At 42.1% G+C, this 17,530-nt stretch overlaps 1 protein-coding gene across 3 annotated transcripts in view; it reads right to left on the reverse strand.

Annotated features, from left to right (window-relative positions):
* The window catches only part of FOXO3 (forkhead box O3), a 122,454-nt gene that overhangs the window by 18,241 nt on the left and 86,683 nt on the right, over positions 1-17,530 (reverse strand). The window lies entirely within an intron of this gene.

Genomic DNA, 17,530 nt, shown 5'->3' on the forward strand with positions numbered 1-17,530 from the left:
ATGCCATTGTTGGTTTGCATGTTTCAATGTGAATTTTTGAACAACTTTAATATGACTTTTTGACCTGGCCCTCCCCATAGATTCTGTGGGTTCATTAACGAAGGAGAACCTGCTTTCCTTCATTAAATAAAACCTCCCATTGAAAAACTTTACTGAGATAATCGTATGTTTATTTTAGTAAGCTGATGCATCAGTACATTGCTAGAAGCCAAGATAGTTAGTAAAGATACGCTGTGATCCCAAGCACATGTATTCAAAAACCAGTTTTGTAACAAGCTTATGTCCAAATCAAGGTCTTCATGATCAGGACGTAAAACATGTTTGACATGTTTTAACCTAATGGCCTCCTGCAAATAGCACTAGCTATAGTTACTCATTCTGCAGTTTATGGATTCATTATTTATTTCCTCCTCTTTTCCTTTAGTGACACTCCTTTAGTGACATCTGAAAGAAGAAACTGGCCTAATACTCTGGTGCCCAGAAAAGCCTCATAATTTTCCAAAGAATGCTTGCCATTATATACAACAGCACAGCCAACTGTTACGTTATAAAGAACTAGTCAACCTGTAAAAAGTTCCAACATGTTGACAAGCTTTCAGTGAAAAATTTAGGAAGTGAAAGCCCCATTGATATGACTATAACTGCCTCAACTAAAAGGGAAAACATACCCACTGCCCAGAAATTTCTATGCCATTTGGGACATTTGTTAGGGTGGATAGACTCAACGCAAGAGAAAATGAACCAAGAGTTGAAAAGCCATTCCACCACCTCCACTGAGAAGTGCCTCAAGTTTACAATAGCTGAACTGAGCAAAATACCTGTAGAGTCTATACTTAAAAGTATAGCCTAGAGTACCACTTTTAATTAAAGTTATAAAATTTGGTAAAACCCCTCTGTGATGCTGAATGCTTAAATGGGGAGATTAACAAGTTCTTTTTGAAATATGGGCAAATATTGGTTGTATCTAGGTTTGAAAGACAAATATACATCTTTTGCCAGCATATTTTGAAAACAAAAGGCATCAAGAGCTCACAAAATACAGTTTTTTATATGCATAAATAACTGTTTTTTTATGTACCACAGCGATAAAGTGAATGATTCACATTGGCATCGCTACCACTGACATAAATGGGATGGATGACATTAAGTAAATGGAAGACATCTGGGTATACAAGAAATCTGGTCCACATGCTTTTTTAATTCAATAGTAAGCACTTTTAAAAAAACTGTTTTGTCTGAGGCCAGGTCAATTAAAGGAAAAAGCCAGACCCAAGTTCTTCCTGCATCTATACACAGTAGACATATATTGGAGTATCACTTTAAGAAAACAAAAAGTTATGCTAGCCACTATTCTTTCTGTGTAAGCAAAGATGCACGGCTCCAATAATTTTTTTTTAAGGTTCCTGGGCATGTTCTTTTCACTTTGCTAGATAACGGCTTTGATCCACAATCCATTTGCTCTGGCACCCTCTGGGTTAAGATTACTGCAATGCATTATACATAGGGCAGCCTCTTAAGACAGTTTGGAAACTTCAGTTGGTGCTCAATTCAGCAGCCAGGTTGCTCAGTGGGGCAAGACAGTTTGAGCATATAATGTAAATCCTGGCCCAACTGCATTGGCTGCCAATTAGTTTCCAGGTCCAGTTCAAAGTGCTAGTTTGGAGTCCAAAAGCCTTAAGGGCAGGGGTCCTCAAACTACGCTCTGCGGGCCAGATCTGGCCGCCAGGGTCCTGAACCCGGCCTGCCTGCGCGGCGGATCGCTCCAAACCCCACCCCCCTTGGCAAGGCTCGGAAGCGGCTGGGAGGGAAGAACCCCGAGGTAAAAGTGTGTGCGTGTAACAAAGCCCTGGTAATGCAGTTGTTACTGCTGGCTGCTGGCTGCTGGATAACGGTGCACTGCCCCTTTAAGCCACCGGAGGGCAGGGTGGCGGTGAAGGAACCCCTTCCACGCCAGCCCTTCCCCTCCTCCCTTCCCCTCTGGCCAGCTCCATGCTCACCGGAGCAGCGCCTCGCCGGCCGGTTGCCTCCTTAACGTGCGCACGGGTCCCATGCGGCAGCCTTGGCAGAATGGAAATGGCACCTTGCCTTTCTGACAGATGTAACACAGCTACTCAACAGTTTCAATGTTCAACTTCTAGGAAAGGGGAAGCTCATCTGTGATATGCATTCACACGTAAAAGCATTTCAAGTAAAATTAGACCTCCTCATTAAACAAGTGGAGGAGGAAACTTCTGCCACCTCCCCCCACCTGTTGGTGGAAAAACCAGCAGTTACATTCCCAAACAAAGCATGCGTGGATTTACTAGAGATGTTGCAAAAGGAGTTTCAAATTAGATTTAAAGAGCTTCATCACCATGAACAGGACGCACAGCTTTTCCGGAACCCATTTTCTGTTGACACTGAAATTGTTGATCCGATTTACCAAATGGAATTGGCCGAACTACAGAACTGTGACTCTCTGAAAGACACATTCAAATCAAGCAGCCTCGCTAATTTCTATGCATCTCTCCCCTCTGAGACATATCTTAATCTCAGGAACCATGCACTCAAAATTGCAACCATCTTTGGCACCACTTATGTCTGTGAACAGACTTTTTCCCAAATGAAACACCTGAAATCTCCAACCAGATCCAGACTAACTGATGAACACTTGTATCACTTGCTATGACTAGGAGGGACAAATATGGAACCGGATCTTGACCATCTCTCATTAGCCAAAAGCAGGCCCAATACTTCCCGTTGAAATACTTATAAGTTTATGTTGATTAAAATCGTTCTTCATTTTAAATATTGTATTGTTTTTTCCTGTTCTTTGTGCACCACTAATAAAATATGTGCAGTGTGCATAGGAATTTGTCCATATTTTTTTCAAACTATAGTCTGGCCCCCAACAGTGTCTTAGGGACAGTGAACTGGCCCCCTGTTTAAAAAGTTTGAGGAACCCTGCTTAAAGGGCTCAGGACTGCAATACCACGGTGAGCCTTAGAAGAAGGGTGGTATATAAATTTAATAATTTTAAATAAATAAATAAACAAAACCCAGAGCCTTGTGAATGTACTCTGATGGGCGCATAGTGTTTCTACGTATGAAACTTCCACATGCATAGAAGAATCTCTGAATTTAGGAGAATATGTCTTTATTTCTTTTCTTAAAAACATAATTCTAACAATTGTGGATTTTTTTCTTCACAATTCTCATATTCACAAATAGGAGAGCCAATATGGTTGAGAGGTCAGTATTTTCGACAAGGCATTCTGAGTTCAAATCGACCCCTAACATCCCAGAGTGGACTTGGCCACCTCAGTATTCCTCATAGTTCTCCATGGGCCCTGGAGGATGTTCTCAGAGCAGTTTATATTGTTTCATTAGCTTGACCAGGACCACTAAACTGGCCTTCCTACTTCAGTATGCTATTTGAATGTGTTTCATGCTTTCCCCCTTCTTCTTTGGTCAAGGAAAATTGGCAGATCCCCTTCTGCAAGAATTTCCCCACTCCTCCTAGCTCGTGTCTGTTTCAGTCTCTTCCATACCGTGTTTACCTTATGGAGCTTGCCCATTAATTCAGACACCAGCTGCAAGCACCTACTGGAATACAGAGGCTTTTTTGTCTGGGATCAACATGTGGTATCAATTTATCATTCCCAACAACGCAACAAGGAATCCACTTGCTTTAAAAATAAAAAGGGTTGTGTGATTTAACTCTTAAAAGTCTTCCCCCTTTCTATATTTTAAAAAATAAGCCTGCAGATTAGCAAGATGAGATACAGCTGGTAGATTTGGAATCCTTGCTACATGACTGACTGGCTCTGTAAATTTGGTTCACATTTTTTTACCAGCTCATTGGGCATCTCAGAGAAAGGAAACGCTAATGTATAAAGCTACACCCAGCTACAAGTGTGACCTTTTGCAGATTAAAGCAAGAGTTTATTTTCACAACAGGGTCATTTAGAAGCAATGAATTACAAGTCAGCAGCACCGTCTGACTAGCCTACAAATGCTGGTAATATTCTCTAAGGAGGCTGTTCTACTATTCTAAAGCAATGTGGAACAGGGTATAAACTTTACTACTGAGTAAAATAATTCAGGGAAGGGGCAATATTTATTTATATCCTGCTTCCAGAAAATTGTTCCCCAAGCTTACTGATTGCTTACATTTGTTCACTCTATGGCATGAGGGCTTCCCACAGAATTCACTGGGCTGAAGGGGAAAAAGGTGCTTTATTTTCAAGCTATGGGTCAGGGCTAGACAGTGCTTAGTATTTATTTATTTATTTCATTTGTATCCCAGCCTTTCTTTAGAGCATCTCTGAATGGCATACATAAAGGTTTATCCCACTTTATTCTAACCAGAAATCAGTGAAGTAGGTTAAGCTGAGTGACAGCAATTGAGCCAAGGTCACTGACTCATCTTCATAGCTAATGAGAGATTTCAGCCCGGGCCTCTCTGTTCCACATTCAGCGGAACAAAATGGGGGCACATGCGACAAATAGAGTCTTTATCTCTCGACTGAATATGCCTCATTGGATTTTGGTAACAACAACAACAACAACAACAACAACAGGCTTGCCCCAGCCACTCTGGGCAGCTTCCAACCGATATAAAACATAATAAAGCATCAAACATTAAAAACTATACAGGGCTGCCTTCAGAGTTGTGTATTTATCTCCTTGAGATCTGATGGGGGGGGGGGATTGCACAGGGTGAGTGCCACTACTGAGAAGACCCTCTGCCTGGTTCCCTGTAACTTCACTTCTAGCAATGAGGGAACCGCTAGAAGGCCCTCGGATCTGGACGATGCTCCTTTGCAGGGCAACAGCTGTTTAGGACTTTAAAGGTCAGCACCAACACTTTGAACTGTGCTCGGAAACATACTGGGGGTCATTGTAGGTCCCTTAGGACTGGTAAAGTGGGGTAAGTTTCCTTGGACACTCCCTCTGGAACCTAGAGATTCTTGCAAGGCCCCACAAACCCAGCCACAACCTCTCTTTGCAGGCTCCACACTGGCCCTGCTTCACACCCTCCTTGAGAGTTTTTGCCTGGTTGGAATGTGTCCTTGAACTCTGTTAATGTGTCATGCTTGCTCGGATGGAGGGTAGAGAGGAGTTTGTGTGTAGAAATTAGCCTTCTGTACAAAAGCTTTCATTTATGTTTGTTGCTCTGCCCACTTTAGCCTCCCACCCGCCACAGGCATGTAGACAGTTGAGGTTACTGTAGGCTCTCTGAGGAGCTCCAAGACATTGTGTTATTATTATTCTAAGCATTTTAGGGTTCAGCCCTACGATTCTGGGAATAGGTCTGGCTCAAATTTCTGCACAGCAGTAGCTGATTCAGCTCTATTAGGCTTTCCATCTCAGTGAAAATTTTGGGGGGGTTAATTAAGTTTACTGTATGAATTTACCTAAACATAACTTTTTTTTTGTCAGAACAAAAATAATCATCCGTAATATGGGAGCTTGAAAAATCCGAAAACAATGTCTATCCTAATCTTAAATCTGCATGTACTTAACTGCCAAAGGAACACCCCAAACACACACACCTCTTGGACTTCCAGCCCTTCAGGTCACAGTCAATGAGTTCTACTTAGCATTCCAGCCTTTGCACAAAGTTATCCCAAAAGCCTTACAACCAGGCATTTCAACAGCTGAGGGGGGCTTTTCCCTGAAGTCCTTAGTAATATTTATAAACAATTCAAGTTGGGAAATTATTTGATGAAAACCAACTGAAAAGCAGCCTACGCATGGCAAATGCTCCATGTGGCAGTGATCATTTTCACTGCCAGGAATGTCTCTATGCTGTCGCCCAGGAATGCTTGGTGGTCGTGTGGCGATTCTCTTCATAATGGGGCAATCCTCTACATATAATAGCTGTTGCTGGGAATAGCAGCCATGTGGAGGTTATTTCAAATAGCCTCCATGTGCTTTTCATATGACCAACTATTTAAAGTACCTCATCAAAATAACCCCAGGAGAATCTGTTCTGAATACCAAGAGCAGAAAACTGAACAATATAAAAGGTGTTTCAATGCTCACTTTAAAAGGGGCAGCATGGAAATGAATAGTTTAGCACACTGAGCATCATGAGATCTGATTTGTGCGTGTGTCCTTTATCAGATTGTCAGTTTTGACCATCTTTTAAATGGAGTCTACTGTTTGAAGACGTACCTGTTTACACAGGGATTCCCATGATCGCTGGACCTGAATCTCCTGTTTTAATTGTGGTTTGAATTGGTGTGCTGCTTTAATGGGATTGTTTTATTGTGTATTTTAATAATTGTGCACTTCAATTACGGTATATTTCTACAATGTTATGCAATTGGTTTTTTATATTTTGTGAACTCTTTAAGAAGCCATCCGGGCGTTAAGCAGTGTATATACATTACTACTACTACTACTACTACTACTACTACTACTAGAGTAGTTTTGCTTAAGTAGTAATGGTGTGTTCATTATCTGTTATTCAAATTCTGATCCAGAAAGAGACATCTGTGTGTGGAAGCAGCATTTTACATATGTATTCGATACCGATTCAGGTGCACAGACGTATGTATCGCCATAGCTCAGAGGAGGGCAGTGCGCATGCTATGTATGGTTCAATACTTGGCATCTCTTGGAGAGCCACTGCCAGTCAGTGAGTAGACAGTAGTGAACCAGACGGACCAGCGGTCCAACTTGCTTTAAGGTAGCTTCATATACATGTTCTGATATGTTAAGATCAGTGTTTGAAACTTTCATTATTCTAGGCACATTTTGTGACAGGGAATTTCATTCGTGCGAGCAGTTTCTGAGCTCTGGGCGCAGTACTGCACCTAAGATTTCAGATTAAAACTGCAGAGTGGAAGCAAAGGAGGACCTTTTTCTGCCTCCCCACTTCCAGCTGAAGACTGGAGAAGAGACCCTCTTAAGAATATTAGGCGGGTGGGCAAAGGAAGGACTAGGCCATGTGAAAAGTTAACTTAAAATTTTAGCTGCAGTTCATTCATTTTCAGCTTTGTGTTCTTGTTATAAAAGAGTGCACCTAGACATACCATTGTTGCGCCCATAACCTAGCTTTAAGGTGCCATTTAGCTCCTAGTTTTCATATCTCAGTTTCTAACACTGGTTAAGATCTCCTGAGGAAGCCCTCAGAGTGCCCCATCACCTGTTGAATGTCCTATTGTTGGAAGTGATGCAAAAGGCAGCAAATGGTCCAACTCCAGGTGAGAAACTCCCTGCTCAAGGAGGCTTAGCTGGCAAGCTTTCTCTTAAAAAAAAATATGGCAGAGAGAGGTTCTTTTCGGGGCCACTTGAACTTTAAATTTAATTTAGAGCCAGGGATAATTGGACTGTGTTGGCATTTATGGTCTTGGGATTTATTATTTTGTTGATTTTAATGAATTGTTAATGATTTTTAAATCAATGAATAAAGGTGTCCATGTGGATCTGTACCACAGTCTTGATCTTATCCTCACCAAAGTGGCTGGATAGATGCAGACGGAGAGGCATCATCCTGAGATACGTACTATGCTGGTGTATACAACTAGCTGTGTTCAACCAGAACTGAATCAGGGCCAGAATATCTGAAACAGTCTGCTTACTGCTCTCCCTCCCTCCCTCCCTCTCTAACAACACTTTAAACTGCTACAATAAATAAACCCACCCTGGCTGAAAATATAGCATCTGGGAATTGGCAGAACACATCAGACTTTCAGTCAGCAGCACCATTTCCAGTTATCCTATAGACAGCCTTCTGCTGACCACAGGAGACCTCTAATAAGTAACATTTGCTTTGCGTGAAGAGAGCATGCTGTTTGCCGTTTACTTTTTTCCACTGGGAAGAGAAATACAGGGAGAAACGTCACTGTCAATAATCCAAATGCTGCAATTTTCAAAGTCTTAACCAAAAGAAAAAAAGGAGGGGTAGCCTAAGTTTTTAAAGGAGACGAAAAAGAATCAAGAATAACCTTTCATGCAGATTAAAAATATTCCATGTGTGCTCTGTTTATGAGGAACTTCAAGGAGGAGAGATAGCAATGGTTAAATGGCTGTGTGGCTTTTATTTTTCAAATTTAGAAACTGTCTCAGTAGCTTCTTGCCCAGCTGTTTTTGTTCTTGGAAAACTACAGAGAACATTCCATTCCACTCCGCCAAACCTGCACTTCCGGCACACATTGGACATTGGAAGCAGCTCTCACAGACACATTCTCTCCCCCGCCCTGTAACACTGTCTTTTGGCCAAGTGCTCCAGCAGCTCTTGTTAGTATAAGGCTGCATGCGTGTATCTGTGCTTCCAGTACATGCAACCCACGTACATTGCAACACACATACAGAGCTTCTTTCATGCACAAGAGCCATCATTCGCAAGGGCTTTGTCAAGCACTGTAACATCAGGGAGAGCTCTTTCTCTGTAACCAAGATGCCTGCAAGAAAGCATCTGCAGTACTGAATGGAGGGGAAGACCTCGGGCACATGGGAATTCTGCAAATGAGCAACAATTAAGCTCCAAAATGAATATATTTTCTGAAATGCTGCATCCTTATTAAAAAATTGACTAGACCAATGTGAAACAAAAGCAGGCCAACAAAAAAAAAAAGGCCCATCTCACCTGTCAGGGGATGGTTAGCTGCTTGTGCTTAAAATTGTGCCCCTTCAGAGTTTGTGCGACCCCACAAACCTCTGTGTGTGACAGAGCTCCTCAGACATGTCTGCTCTAGTCACTAGTAGAGTCTGACAGTGGCTGTCTGCGGAAGCGCTTCCAGCAAAGAAGTTCCTTAACGGAAACGCGTCTCCTGGACTCACGACGTGGCAGCTTCCGGCGAAGTATGGGTCTCCCTGCAGTTGCTTCTGACACCTCCCCGCTATTTTCGCTCAAAGTGTCTCTCACCCCTTTCTCTCCCCTGCTGCTTCCTGCCTGGGCTGCTGCGTCTCTCTCAGCATTACTGAGATCCTCCTCCAGAGACCCCGCGCTCCCCCTGCTGGTCCCTGCTTTGGCTGTTGACTCTCTCCCAGTCTCTGGGAGCCTTACCACTTCCCTTTCCTCCGATGTCAGTTCCCTGACATCACCTCTACCTGCACATTATGTGTGAGGAAATTTTGGCCCTGTGAGGTTGCTGAATTACAACTCCCATCATCCCAGGCCGGTGGTCATGCTGGTCATGCTTGCTAGGATTGATGGGAGTTGCAGTTCAGCAATATGTGGAGGGCCAAAGGTTCCCCACCCCTGCTGAACATGACCTATATAAGGATTGCAGATGCTTTGAAGCCTTGACCAGTTTAAAGTCATCGTTTAAATAAAACAGAGGTGTTTGCAAGCATCCCTGGGCTGTGTAACTGGTCAATGTAGATGTTTGTAGGGGAACAGAAGCAAAATGGACCATGCACTTGATTCAAAATGTCAGTCCTTGAACTGGTAGGATTACCTCTGGAGCACACAGTTAGGAGAGGCCTTGTAAGAGGGTCTTCTGGCAGTCTTCCCTTGTTTTTAAGTAGGCCATGGTTCTCTTACATATTGCTCCTGTGTGTAGTGCTCACCTTACTCAGAAAATTGAGGGGCATGTCTAGCATTGTAAGTTCAAACCTTCAAGCTGTGTTTTCTCAGGAGCTTTTGATAAGGAACTGGGTCCAATGGTGGAACCAGTGTAAACCTTTGGCACTCATCCTCCTACAGAAACTGCAGCAAGAAGAGGAATCTGATAGGAATTAAGACTGGGGAGGGACAGAGAAGTGCTGTTTGCGGAGACAAAGCATTATTACCACCAACACCACAGTTTCCCCATAGGTACATGTGTGGTAATACTTGTCTCACATTGTGGCCAGAGTCTATGGGGGCAGGGGAGAGGAAGAAACTCCAGCAGCTCAAATAAAGGGTTATCAGTAGGAGGTGCTGTAGTGGTTCATGCAACTTTGATAGTCAGCTATACAAAATGTTTGGGGCCAAAAGTAAATCGTCTTTCAAGCACCTGGAGTTGTTTCTTCTCTTTCACACACTGCCCTGGAAGTCTTTAGATAGACTGTGTAGCTAGACTTTGATGTGAAAGAGTTGCAAATGTCCAAGTGGTCATCTGTTTCCATTCTAGTTGGGATGGAAAGCAGAGTGATTGGCGAGAAGACGCCTTGTTCTTAAAACACATCAATTCAGCAAATTGTCAACCCACACTGACACCTTCTGTTGCTAAACTGATCCCCTTTACTGTACATGTTAAAGCCCCAATGTGGAAGCTGCTTTTCTGCGGGGTCATCCCATGACATGCCTGAAATATGTTTAAAAGCCTGTGAGCATATGGTGTGGGTGACTGGGCACAGCACATGGCACTTTCTCCCAGAAATGAACCTGCTTTGCTTTTCCGAGAAGCAGCTCTTTATAGCAACTGCTTCTAGTATGTGAAGGGAGCACAGCCAATCAGGGCTTGAAACAAACTGAAGAGACAAACATTAAGAGAGGAATGTGGAACATTCTGGTGGTGCTTTTGCTGAATCAGAACATTCTTGATGGGGGGAAAGTGTTTTATATAGAAGAATCTTGTGTGAACAGTGCAGAAAGAAGAATGGTGATTGGGTGGGATGTTTGGGGTTTTTTGTTGGAATTGTTGCTGTTGTTTATTTGCATCTTTATTTTAGATATTGTGATTTATGTAGAAATTGTACAGTTTGGTTGTGTACTTTCTAATGTTTTATTTATTGTTTATGACTTATTTTGTTGTGTTGTATTTATGTATTATTTTCACATTGTAAGCCACCTTGAGCATGGTTTGAACTGTGGAAAGGTGGCATACGAACAAAATTATGCATGACTGAATTTTGCCGTTGTGATTGTAGCCCTCAGCATATGAGGACACCTTTAACTTCAGTTAAAATTTCAAACACCAAATTGCCATCTCAAAATTGTTATTTTTCAACACATAATCTATCCTGTAGTTTGCATATTTGAATCAATTCACAGGCCTCTTTCTATATCCATTTAAATGTATTGTTCCCATGTTATTATTTTCCTCAGTTAGAAATGTTAAGTTTTATGTGAAAAATTACAAGGGTGAGTCAGTGCAGGCCCTCCTATTATGAAATCTACCCATTTTATTGAGAGCAGTAAGCTTTGGAAATTGTGACTAAACTAGCTATTCCATAACAGGAAATGCTGTGTATTAGGCAGGGAACAAACACTGAAACTAATCAAACCAGTGTGTCAGCAAAGTTTCAAAGACCCTGATCCTGAAGGTTTTTTTGTTGTTTTTTTCTTATCCCAAATGCGGTGTGTCTGTGTGCTACCTCAGCCATAGCAGTGAGAGCAACTGGACTTGCAAAAACTTGTTAATCTTTAGGAATCTGAAAGTTTTGCCATAATTGTGTGAGTGCTTCACACATAAAAAGCCAGAAATGCCCCCAGATGCCCTTCTCAAAGGTAGCGTGGAAAAAAAGAGGGTACAAGGAATAACGAGTTGACTAAACTTGCTGGTTATCCAACATGGGTATCCACAGTACTAATTTAGCATTCCGTTGCTTCACTCTGCATGTCTAAACAAGACCTTAGTTCAATGGGGCTTACTCCAAGGTAAGTGTGCATAGGAAGCCACCTTAGTAATGACTAAGTTGGCTGGATATGGGCCAGGCTGAGCATTTAAGTTGCTGAGTTGGAACACTATCTAAGCTAAATATTACACATGTGAACTAGCTCTGAAGCTCAGGGACTTGGAGTCTGGGAAGTGTTATGTTATGCTATGTTTCACTTATACATTGCTTTTGGGACCAAAGGCCCCCAAAGCAGTGAGCAGCATATTAATATAAAGAAAGATAAAATGAGCATACAGTACAATAAGTTCATCAAAACAACATAAGAAAGCAAAAACAATATATACCCACCAATCATACTAAATATGCATTATGGGCTGCATCCATGCTCCCTGCATTCCACCTCATGCTTGGAAGCCAGGTTAACTCCAATACCCCAACCTAGGTGCTCTAATATCTCATCTAGGAGCAAACCCACCCACATCCAGTCAGCTAGCAGGAGTGCCCTTGCCCTCAAAACACACACCCACACACCATGTTTTAGTAGGTCTGTGCAGGTCCTTCAACAATTACCGTATTTTTCGCTCTATAACACGCACCCGACCATAACACGCACGTAGTTTTTAGAGGAGGAAAATCCGTAGGCATGCCACCCGTAGGCATTCCCTCCATAACACGCACAGACATTTCCCCTTACTTTCTAGGAGGAAAAAAGTGAGTGTTATGGTGCAAAAAATACGGTAGCATGACATAATAGCCCTTCTAGCCAGAGGCTTTAAGCCACCTCTGGCCTTGATTTTTCTATTACGAATACAAATCAGAAACAGGAACCTCTGTTCCATGAGATTTAAAACATGTAATTAGTTTATCATTGCAGAGAGCAGATAATCTGATTTTTAAAACCTCTAGAATTTAAAGTATGTTACATTCTGGTTGCCAACAGACAGAGAACATTTCAGCTTAATAGTTTGTGTCCCTTCATCAAGAACTAAGTTAGTTCTTGGTATGAGCTTTCGTGTGCATGCACACTTCTTCAGATACCTTTGGTATCTCATACCAAGAACTAACTTAGTTGGTCTTTAAGGTGCTACTGGAAGGAATTTTTTTATTTTGATCAGCATTATTCAGACATGCTACTGCCTGAATATGTGTCATCCAGAGTTTGAGCTCTACAGCAAACATTCCCATTGAAGTGATAATGCTGGGAAAGAGGCAGTACCTGGAAAAAGAAATAGGTTTTGTTTTTTAATTTTTTGTACCTACAACCTATTGAATCTCCCAAGGCTCGGAACAGGTAACATCATGACACCATAGCCTTACTGCCATTTAGAAAGAAGTGGGACACTGTGGCAACTGTGGAGCAAAGGTGTTTCTAGAAGGCCCTCAGTATGGAGTCTCATATGGTCACTCACCCAGAGACGGAGAGATCTTATTTAAACACTAAAAGCTTGTCGGACCCTCTGTGAATCTCCCTCCTTGATATAACAAGCAGGACAGCTCTATGTCCGCTGATAAAAGAATATCTGACACCAAGATATACAATAAAAAGGATATGTCAAAGAGAGAGCATTTATATTGGATAGTAGAATTAAGAAAACAGTGCAACAAGGTTCTAGCTAAACACAGGCCAGATGTTCAGGAGATGCTCACATGGGTTTAGTCACTCTCACCGTGTATGGGTGCCCTCTATGGGGCTCTGTGCCTTAGAGATTTTGCAGAATTACAACATCTAACATATGAACACGCACACACTTTAAGAAAGAAGTACACAAAGGAACTTCAGGAATGTTTTAGCTTCTAAATTTACTGGATAGGCTCCTAATGCTAAAAAATAATAGTGTGATGTAAGATCCTCTTGAATTGCGGTTGAACTGGAAGGGCCAGATGAGAAGGTACTGCGGTGAATAATTATTTCCAGGACATGCCCCACTTCCACCCTGTTAAAAACTCTAACATGATGCATGGCGGGGAAAGAGCCAAATCAGTTTTGCAATTCTTTTCAAGGGGTGTGATAGGACAAAGATTCTTCAAATCGCAGGCCTGTGCAGTGATCAGTTTCATTTAATAAATAAGCATAAAAAGTTATCTTTGGATTCAAAACACAATTTTCTTTGTATGTATGAAAATGATAAATCATATTTCAACTAGGAAAAAAAATTGAAAATGGTATCTGCAAAGCCAAAGAAGCAATAATTCCTAGTATGGTCCTTATAAAGGTATCATAACAGCCCTGTATTTCCTCCATGAACAGGTCTGTAAATGGTGTTTTCAGGTGTTCCAGCAGGATGAAGCTGTGGGTGGCCAGATCTGCATGTTGATCTGGAGGGTGTTTCTGCAACCCAGAGTCCCTGAGGGCATCTGCAATATCACCTGATCTGCAGAAGGTACAGCCACACACAAGGGCAGAAAGTCAGGTTCCCAGTGCTTATATGAGGCCTGGGCAATCATGAGGATGTCTGCCAATTGCACAGTCTGATGTTATACAACCTTGTTCTCTACCGCGCCTGAAAAGAGCCATGAAACTTGAGCATACATAGCCCAAGAGGCTAGGCCACAGCTTCTGGACATTTCCTAGTCATAAATCTCATTTCAGTTTAACCGGAGGTCCACCACCTATACCCCAAACTCCACAGATGACCTTCTCAGACCAAACTTTTCTCATTCATGTTCATCCAAAAAAGCACCCTCAATATGGCCAGCAGCAGTACTAGATAGCCGAATAAAAAGTGCCATACACATACTCAAAGAAGGCATGCTTGAACAGCTCCTCAGATCTTCAGTCTTAAATTGCACCAGAAGTTGTAACAGTTTCAAATCAACAGTAAATTGAAAAGTTAATTCCATCTAGCTATTTTGTATTATAGTTACTATTACTTAACCATTTATATTCCAGTGTTCTGCATTTATATTTGTCTCCCCTTCACAATCCCACTCACAATCATTACTGCTCTTGTTGTACATACGGGACACAGAGAAAGAACTTGCCCAAGGTCTCCCTGAAAGTTCATTGGTACTTGACCTCACTGTTTTCTATTTTTAGGTCAAAATTACACACTGCTAGATGCCACTGAAAATTTGTCAAATTGGCAAATGACTAGGCCCAATAACCCTTAAGAAAAATAAAACTGCTGCATAACCAAATGCTTTCCTTCCTTCCTTCCTTCCTTCCTTCCTTCCTTCCTTCCTTCCTTCCTTCCTTCCTTCCATTAGTCCCACCAAGGAACTGCATCCTTTCTATACCTTTAACAGTTACAAGGTTAACATGTTAGCTCCTCCAGACTGTGCATGGATGACCATTCTGTAACTACAATACAGTTTGTGCCTGGATAGGTAAACTCAGTCTAGTTATTTCCGGTCCTTTGACAAATCAAGACGGTCAGAAATACACACCATCACTAACTCCTTGCTGACCCTTCAAATGTTTGTCTGGGTTGTACTACTACTTATAGGGGTACCATATTTCTAGAAGTAAAATTCAGGACACAAAAGTTGTTGAGGGAAATGAAACTCAAAAGTTTCATTTTGCCAATTCCCCCAAATCCCCAAAATTTCACCAGTTAAATCCCAGACACGTCAGGGAAATTCCAGACCTATGGCAACCCTAACTACTTGCCACAGTCGTATAGGGTTGGGGTGGGTGAGTTATGATGACTGAAAGTTACCCCATAAGGGACAACCTATGTTTTTGGTGTGTTGATGGAAGTAGCTAGTAACTGCCACATAACTGGCCTTGGGTTTTTTTTGGTTTTGTTTCATTTTAAGAGGTATCTTCAACAGAAGGGGGTGGGATGTTCCACCTTCTACTCCTTCATTTATGTATTTATTTTTTGTAGCTGTAACAGCTGACATCTTTCTCAGCTGTTTTCTCAAGAGATCTGCCTGTGTTTACATGAGAAGAAGGAATTGTGTGTGAGAGAGAAAGGCAGCCCTACTAGCTCAACTAAAATTTTCAGCAACTCTTAGTTAAGGAAAAGGGCTCAGTGGTAAGATCAGATGCTTTCCAAGTTCAATTCTTGATATCCCCCCAGTTAGGACTGGGAGAGAGACTCTCATTTTAAAATCTGAAAGAGTCGCTGCCGGTCATTGTTGACAATACTGAGCTAATAACCATGAATGGAATAGTATCAATGTTCAAACAAGCAGCACACATTGGCTTCAGCAGGACTCTGGAGGAAAGTGATGTCTGATTTTGTTCTTCAGTTCATGAAGGGATTATCTCCTTCCTCCCTGTCTGCCTTCTTTCTAGGCATTCGTATAAAGCATACTATGTTCTCCTTTACTCTGACAACATTCATGTTATTGGGAGAAAAGCCATAATATGCTAGCTTTTATGATTCAAGGGTATTCAGAAAATGAAGGATGAAAGAAAAAGGGGTAATGATTACTCAGAATCTGCCAAGAAGATTCTGAGTAACAGAAGTAGTATGTGTGCGTTAAGGGCCCTGTGCTTCAAACTCCAAAGGTAAATATTATTTGTATACACATTACAGAACCTAATTTCAAGTAGATACAGTTTGGCACTATGTACTTGGTTTCACACGCTTCTATGCATTCTGCAAGGAACAACTTTTTCAGTTCACTGTTGAGTGTGCATCAGCATGTCAAATAGCTGTAAATACTGGACTGCTGACCATACGCCAAAAAAACTATACTGTGACAATTAAGAGTGCCCAGTGGCAAAGCTTCCTTCACCTTGTGTGGCATCTTGGCTGCTGAACACAAAGATCTTTCTTTAGCTTCCTGCCCTCTGAATCAGGCGTTTTAAAATTTGATATGACGCTGGCTGCATTAACACATGACAAGAAACAGAGCCCCTGTAGGACAACAGGATCATTTCTCAGGCTCTCTGCTCACAGAAAACACAGAGCTGGAGTTTGCATATTTGGATTACAACTGTAGCACAAAAAAAGGGCAGGCAATTGTGGGGGAGGGGGGAGGGAACGCACACACAGATTAAGAATCCATTTCTACCAAGTGTAGACAGACTAGCTGACCTGCCAAGCAGCTAAATTTATTTTGATTCATGCCTCCACTCCCCAAAGTACACAGCGGTTACTGAAAAGCTAAAATAGAATGAAATGAAATGTTAAAAAGTCATACATTGGGAGGTGCCTCCAGAATCCATCTCGCACCGACAGGAGTCTAGCAAACTTCAGAAAGCTGGCACACCTCCCCCCCCCCCCCGAGTTGAAACTGGAAGCATGCTGCTCTCTTACACCCCAGCATGTTTTCTTTCAGTCTCTGTACCACTGGCTTATTTAGTTTAGTATTGTCTGCACTGACTGGCAGCTGCTGTCCAGGTTTGCAGGCAGGAGTTTTCCTGGACATGCTGGAGATCAAATCTAGCATCTTCTATATGCAAAGCATGCCTTGCATGTGCTCTATTTTATTTTATTTTGCATATTTACATTGTGCCTTTCCTCCAAGGAGCTTCAGGTGGTGTATGTGGTTCTCCTCTTCCACATTTCAGCCTCACAACAATCCTGTGTTGTAGGTTAGGCTGAGAGGCAGTGGCTGGCCCTAGGTCACTGCAATGAACTTCATAGCTGATTAGGGATTTAATCCCTTGGTCTATTTAAGACACAAGGCCTAGTCCAGCACACTGAAGCATGGGCCCTCCTCTAAATTTTGCTGCATCTCTGCATTGGAAGCAAATAATTCAGTATTACCTGATGCAGAGATATGACTCAGTGGAAGAAAACAAGGGCAGCATCTTCTTTATGTGGTTTTTTTCTGTCTCGCAGGACACCTAATTCATGTTTTAAACTAATTTAATTCTTCTGTTAGTACTAGCCATTCTATTGTGACAAGAGTTTGTGAATTGCTGGTCTAATCCAACAGACTAATGGGTCAGGCTTGCGTTTGTTGCACCACAAAACAGCTGTGGAGAATCAATGCTTGCTGTCTTCTCTGTGCTAAGCAGTTGAAGACAGCTATCCAGACACTCTCTCCAATCCTCCAACCAAATCCCCTTGAGGCAAATCGCCTTGGTTTACTTCAGGCGTCCCTCTGGGGATCTGTGCTGGGTCAGCGTAGGTCCTTCCAGTCACAT

This window comes from Podarcis vaucheri (genome assembly GCF_965113315.1).
Source record: "Podarcis vaucheri genome assembly, chromosome: 3".
NCBI classification, from domain to species: Eukaryota; Metazoa; Chordata; class Lepidosauria; order Squamata; family Lacertidae; genus Podarcis; species Podarcis vaucheri.